The following is a 6,615-nucleotide window of genomic DNA, read 5'->3' as shown; positions in this document are numbered from 1 at the left end:
ATTATAAAAAATAAATAAAAAATAATTAAAGATATATTTATCTCTTTATAGAAAGATTTGGTTCTTCTTCTTAAATATTATAAGAAGATTTGGTCCTTTTTAATAATTTTAATATTAAATGTCCTTTTTAATAATTAAATCTTCCTAGCGGTCCTTTACAATAATTTTTCCTTAAAACTTTAATAACATCTTATACCTAAAATACCTTCATTTCAATTAATTAATTCTAATTTTATTTTTTGTACAAATTAAATTAAAATTTCATTATTATTTGAACTCCCATTTTATACCAAACAAAATACTAAGATTTATTTTAATCTATGTCTCTTAGTCTCTCTCTCAGTCTCAGTCTTTTTATCTCTATCTCTCCATCAAACGCTACCCAATGTACTAATAAAAACTTTTATATATATATAAAACAAAAGATAAGAGGAATTAAAACATCTTCCCCAACAGTATCTTCCAAATCACAAATACTACAGCTTCATAACAAAAGAAGAGAAAGCTACATACATAGACCCAAAGTAGAGTGGGCAAAATTAAAAAATTATCCAACAGTGGCTGCAAAGCACCGCTTTTTATCACACAGTTCAGACACTAAAGTTGTATGTACGTGAACTAACTAAAGCAAGATAAACAACAATAATATTGTGCATGTTTTGGAACAGACTCATCAATGGATAATGGATTATTGGATCCACCGTCATTTTTTTTATTACTTTTGTATTATATTTAAATCAGCATTAATTAATTCCTTTTTTAAATTAAAAGTATTAATCTTTTGATTTGATCTAATTAAAATCTTTTAAGTTATATATATATGTGTGATACTCAAATTTGGAAATTATAATTAAGCACTTTTGTTTGGGGCTCCACCATATTGAAAGAAAACAAAATGTGATCACCTTGGATTCAGGAAAGTGTTAAGTTTATGTTTGTTGGACCACTAAGTTCCTTTTTCACTACCTGATAAAAGAAAACAAAATGCGAAACCTGTTACATTCTATTACTATGGACGACAACAAGGTGCTTTAGCTACTTAATTATACAATACAATATTAATTACATGGTGGAAACTCATGTGCAGTTCACTTCATGTGAAGTTGATATCTGAGAGCTGTTAGATGATTCGACTGTTTTGATTAAATTTTCATCTAACGGCTCTCAAATATCAACTTCACGTGAAGCCGACTTCACCTAAATTTTCACCTAACTACATTAATCTCTATAATTTCGCAACACCATCCATGATATACCTTACTTAAAAAAAATATATGATATTAAAAAGAAAGAAAATAGAGGGGTGGGTCATCGGTGGTGTTTAGAATTAACACTTTGAAAACATTTTAAGTCGGTGCACCAATTATTTTAACCATTGATCTGAATTATAAAAAATATATATAATATATATTAATTAAAATCAAAGGTTAAAACAACTGATGCATCGATATTTTCGGAGCACTTGAAATGTTTCCTAACACTTTATGGTTGTTAGTTGCCACAAGTATGTCGTATAAAGTGTAGAAAGGCAATTACTTGAGTGATAATATATTCTTCGATTATTTCACAAAAAGATATATAGCCAATAATGCTTGATTTCATATACGAAACAAAAAGACAAAAAGTGTGAAACGTTTCGTTCACACTCCCAACAGGTATAGTGAGAGTGTTACTATTAGGTTCTTCCCCTGTTTTGGCGCGGGTGACATTGCCATCATCAATCTTCAAAAACAGAGACTTTACCTAATCATTTCTGTTCATCACGGAACCGTAACATACACATAATAATAATAATAAAAGAAAAAATAATAATCACTCTCTGCCTTCTTTTGTATACTTTAGCCTTTAGCCATGCATGCATGCTCTACTTTCTAAGTGTGTAAAGGTATATATTAATCTTCAATTTTTGACCTAATAGTAGGTCAACGTCTCGTGTCTACTTTAAGAGAAAGACAGTAATATACCCAAAAAAGAAAGAAAATAAAAAAGAAAACACCCCCTCCTCTATGATGATGACTAGCTAGCATCATTGTTCTGGATGCATGCATGATAAAATTTTAATGTAATATTTATTATTTAAAAAAATTTAGATATTTTTATTTTGAGTAACCTTAATATAGGATCCAAAAATATATAAATAATGCCATTTTTGTTTATTTTGTCACTTAAGTTATATATTACAAAGCCTAAAAGAAGTTCATTCTAAATCAATATTTATAAAGAATATTTAGGACAATTTACATAAATAAATTGTTTATCCTTTAAATTTATGCAATTGCATTCTTTTAAATATGAAGAGGCAAATACATTATTTCATGTATTTATAGAAACCACTACTGTCAGTAGCGATTTACGAAAACACATAATTCGCTATAACCAGCCGCGAATTACATATAAATGGGAGAACACAGAAACGGCTAGAGGCTGTTACAGTTTTTGTTTATTGATGCTTGGCCATAAACCGCTACTGGCAGTAGCGGTTTATGTGTGTGGATAAGTGTGCATAAACCGCTATAGCTGGTTTACTTTGAAGAAGATATTTGCTGTTTCTGTACAATTTCGGTGTCAACTTATATGTTATGATTTTTTTCATATCTTATCTTCATATACATCGGCATGTGGAGTAGTCTTGGCAAGATCAAATTTTGATAATAATCTTAGCAAGATATATGAAACAATATATTTGGGTATTCATGTTTGAAAGAATACAATTACGTAAATTTAAAGGACAAACAATTTATTTATGTAAATTGTCCGAAAATTTACATTCGTAAAATATTTTATTTATTTTTTATCACATACTTAATTATTTATTTAAAATATGTTGTGCATATATAGAATTATCTAAAGGATAAATAATAATTAATTAAATATAAGACTTGTAATTGCATGCCCCCACTCAAAACCTGCTAGCTAGTGGGACTCAGCCAAGTTTAATGGAAGTCACGGGGGAAATTCAGTTTTCCTGTTTTCAATTTAAATTTGATTTCACCAACCTTATTGTTTGTGTCAGCACCAAAAATTTCTTCATATATGGTTCTTAGTCCTTAAGATTTGTGGAACCCATTCCATTTTTGGACTCCCAATACACTATATACCTTCAATTATTTGCTACCAATTCATGCATGGAGTCATTACTACTTTAATTTCTGACTCCAAATGTGAGGCACATTACATTCATTTCGGTAGCATTCATGAATTACATGCGACTATGTTACTTCTCAAGATACTATGCACATTATTTAAATGCTATAGTAGGGTTTTGCCTATCTCCTATTTTCGTGGACATTGAAAAAATATTTGTCAATTTTATTTTTCCTTAATATGATAAAATCTTGGAAATAAAATTAAGTGTTCTAATAATGTACTATTTCTAGGATTGTTAAATAGGCTAGTCCAGCCCATTTAGCCCCAGTTCATTTAGCTCCAATCCATTAAGTTTGTGAGTTAAATGGGTTGGACCATTTAAATCTGTTTTATTTGTGGGTCATAATTTTTTAACTCGGCCTGTTTATTGCCAGTCCGATGGATTAAACGGGTCAATCCGTTTATCTTTTTGTTTTATTTTTTGAAAAATATTTTGACAAAAATATCACTTTTAAATCAAAAATCTTAAACAAACAATATTTTTTAGCTGATGAGTCGAATTTTCGGGTCGGGTTGGGTGAAATACCTATTGAAAAGTGCTACTTCTTTTGAAAAAAATTTAAACAAACCACCCGTTTAGCTCGCAGATTAACTCGTTTCACCTGTAATTTTTTTTGGATTAATTGGATTCAGCCTGTTTAACCCGAAATTTAAACGAACTTAATTTTAAAAGTAAAACCCACCCATTTAAATAGGTAAACAGACTATCCTAATAAATTTGGCCCATTTTAACGGCCATACTATCCCCCTTCAATATAAAAGTTCGTTGATTTAATAATATATAAAACTTATCTATATATACTACTATATATTAATATATGTGTATAAATAATAGAAGTGAACATTAATTAAACTCTCAAATTTTAATTGAATCTTATAAATTAACAATTGTGTATTATTGTTATAGCTAGCTAATTAAGTTGTAGAGCAAGAGATTTAATAATGATGAAGAGACCAATTTAATTTACTAATTTGTAATTATTATTATTATATATTCATATGCTGTAATTGAAGTTATTGTTGTCTTACACAAAAAGAATCTTTTAATCACAAGCAAAAGCCCGAAGAACAATATTAATTAAGATGTAGTGTTATTTGAGATTTAAATACAATATATTGGGGCACCGTGAATGCTAAGATACGGAGTATGAGTATTCATGGAAAATAAATGCCACCCATATGTTTCATTTATTCCAAATCCATATGATATGTGAAAATGAAGATAGGGTTTTATTAGAAGTTGTTATAAAGACACTTGTTAAGGAAGTATATAATAACCAAAAAGAAATAAAATTTTAAGTTTATTTTATTAATGTACTAAAAATTTTAAAAATTATTATTCTTATATGCTTATTTGTTAGCTAATAATTTTAAATATACCAATTTGATATATTTTGTATAATATTCCATATAAATGAACATGATTAAGAAAAAAAAAACAAAAAGATAAAAATTCAGATTAAATAAAAAATATATATTAAAAGGAATAGATTTAAATTAAATGTAAAAACAATACTTTAATTTTTATTTAATTTTTTAATATAACAAAAAAAATTCTCAATATAATTTGTTCACGCTATAATTTAAAAATTAAATTAAAAAATTTATTTAATTTTATATTTAATTTTTTTATACAACAAGAGAGATTCACTTAACTTTATTTATCCACATTATAATTTTATCATGAAACTAAAATATATTTTGACACTCTTCAAATCGTTTTTATGTTATCATTATAATAATTAAAAAATATTTACAATCTCTTATTAAATTTAAATAAAAAATTTTAAATTACAAATACAAAGCCTAATTTAATAATTAAATAAATAAAATTAAAATATGTCAAATTAAATAAAATATTTTAAAAATATAAATTAATAATTTTTAAATAATATACAAATTTTTAACATTTAAAGCACTGATATAATAACAAATGTCGTTCATTTGTGACAGTAACTGTGAGCGTAGTTTATTTAGCATTTAATCTGCCCCATAACCAATGTATCCGGAATTCTTTAGCCATATTTACTAAACACAAGGCCTTAATTTGAACGTCAATGTTCCTAGCGTCACTTTACTGCACTAAATTAACATGTCATCATTAATTGAAATTTGTCGTGTTTGGAGTTATGCTAGATCTTCGGTAAAATACTAAAATGTATTGTTTTTTAAAATTAAAATTAATTTTTATTTTTTAATCTATTATTTAAGTTAGTTAAAAAAACATTATTCTCCTATATTTTCACTTTCAAAAAACACAAACATGAATTTGCTCGTACGTATCTTTACAAAAGCATCTTTTAGGGTTATCATAGAAAAAATTTTAACTAACATATCTTCTTATAATACGTATCTTTAAAGCACGTTAGTTAAATTATATAAAAAAATTTATTAAATATACTGGTTAAAATTATTTATATTGACTCAAATATAAAAGGTAAAATCAACACTTATTTGGTTTCCTAATCACAAAATAATATTATTTTATATGCAAAAAATATCACTCATAATAATACGTTTACCAAAAGAATTTATCTATTTTATATCATAAAGTACATGTTTAGTTTATAAATTAAAATAAAATTTAATTATAAATATAAATATTTAAATTAACATTCATTAAAAAAATATTTAAATTTTTTTATTAATAATAAATTTATCATATATTTTTAGAACACATGTTAATTAAATTTTTACCAAAATTGTTAGTATTTTAGCAGTGAAATAATTTGTGTTATTTGGTGTTTAAAGCTTAAACAAACATATTATAAAATATAGAGCAAACTAGTATCATTAATAAATGTTTCAATATTTTTTTTGTAAGAATTCCGAATAAAAAGTTGCGGAGACAAAATTCGTATTTTTTGTTTTAAAAATGTTGGGCCCAATCAGAGAAGAAATCAGTGAAATTTTGGGTTTCACCAGAACTGACAATTTAGAAAAGTACTTTGGGGTTTCTCTTTATCATTTTAAGGTCTCAAATAACACCTTTGATAAAATTCTCAGCAAACTCAGCACCAGGCTCAACTCCTGGAAGGCGTCCTTCCTTTCCTTGGCAGGAAGAAATATCCTGGTAAAATCTGTCCTTTATGCTATTCTTTTATATACAATGCAAACTGTTTTACTCCCTATTACTACTTGTAATTTTATTGACCGTAAATGTAAGAATTTTTTTGGGAAGAAACTGAACAAACAAAAAAAGTCCACTTGTTAAGTTGGAGAAAAGTGGGTCAACAAAAGAAAAATGAGAGTTTGGGTATTCGTTATGCCTATACACTTAACAAGGCTTTCATGATGAAGGTTGGATGGGGGCTTACTGACAAGAAGGATGCCCTGTGAACAAGGGTATTGCGTTCCAAATACGGTGGAGGAGGTGACATTATCCCTCGCGTGGAAAGAAAGCAAAGTAACTCGAATTTCTGGAAAAGAGTCTACGATAATTGGGAGCATGTCACTAAAACACCATTT

Source organism: Arachis stenosperma, chromosome 10 (genome assembly GCF_014773155.1).
Source record: "Arachis stenosperma cultivar V10309 chromosome 10, arast.V10309.gnm1.PFL2, whole genome shotgun sequence".
Classification (NCBI taxonomy): domain Eukaryota; kingdom Viridiplantae; phylum Streptophyta; class Magnoliopsida; order Fabales; family Fabaceae; genus Arachis; species Arachis stenosperma.
This window is presented reverse-complemented; position numbering follows the sequence as displayed.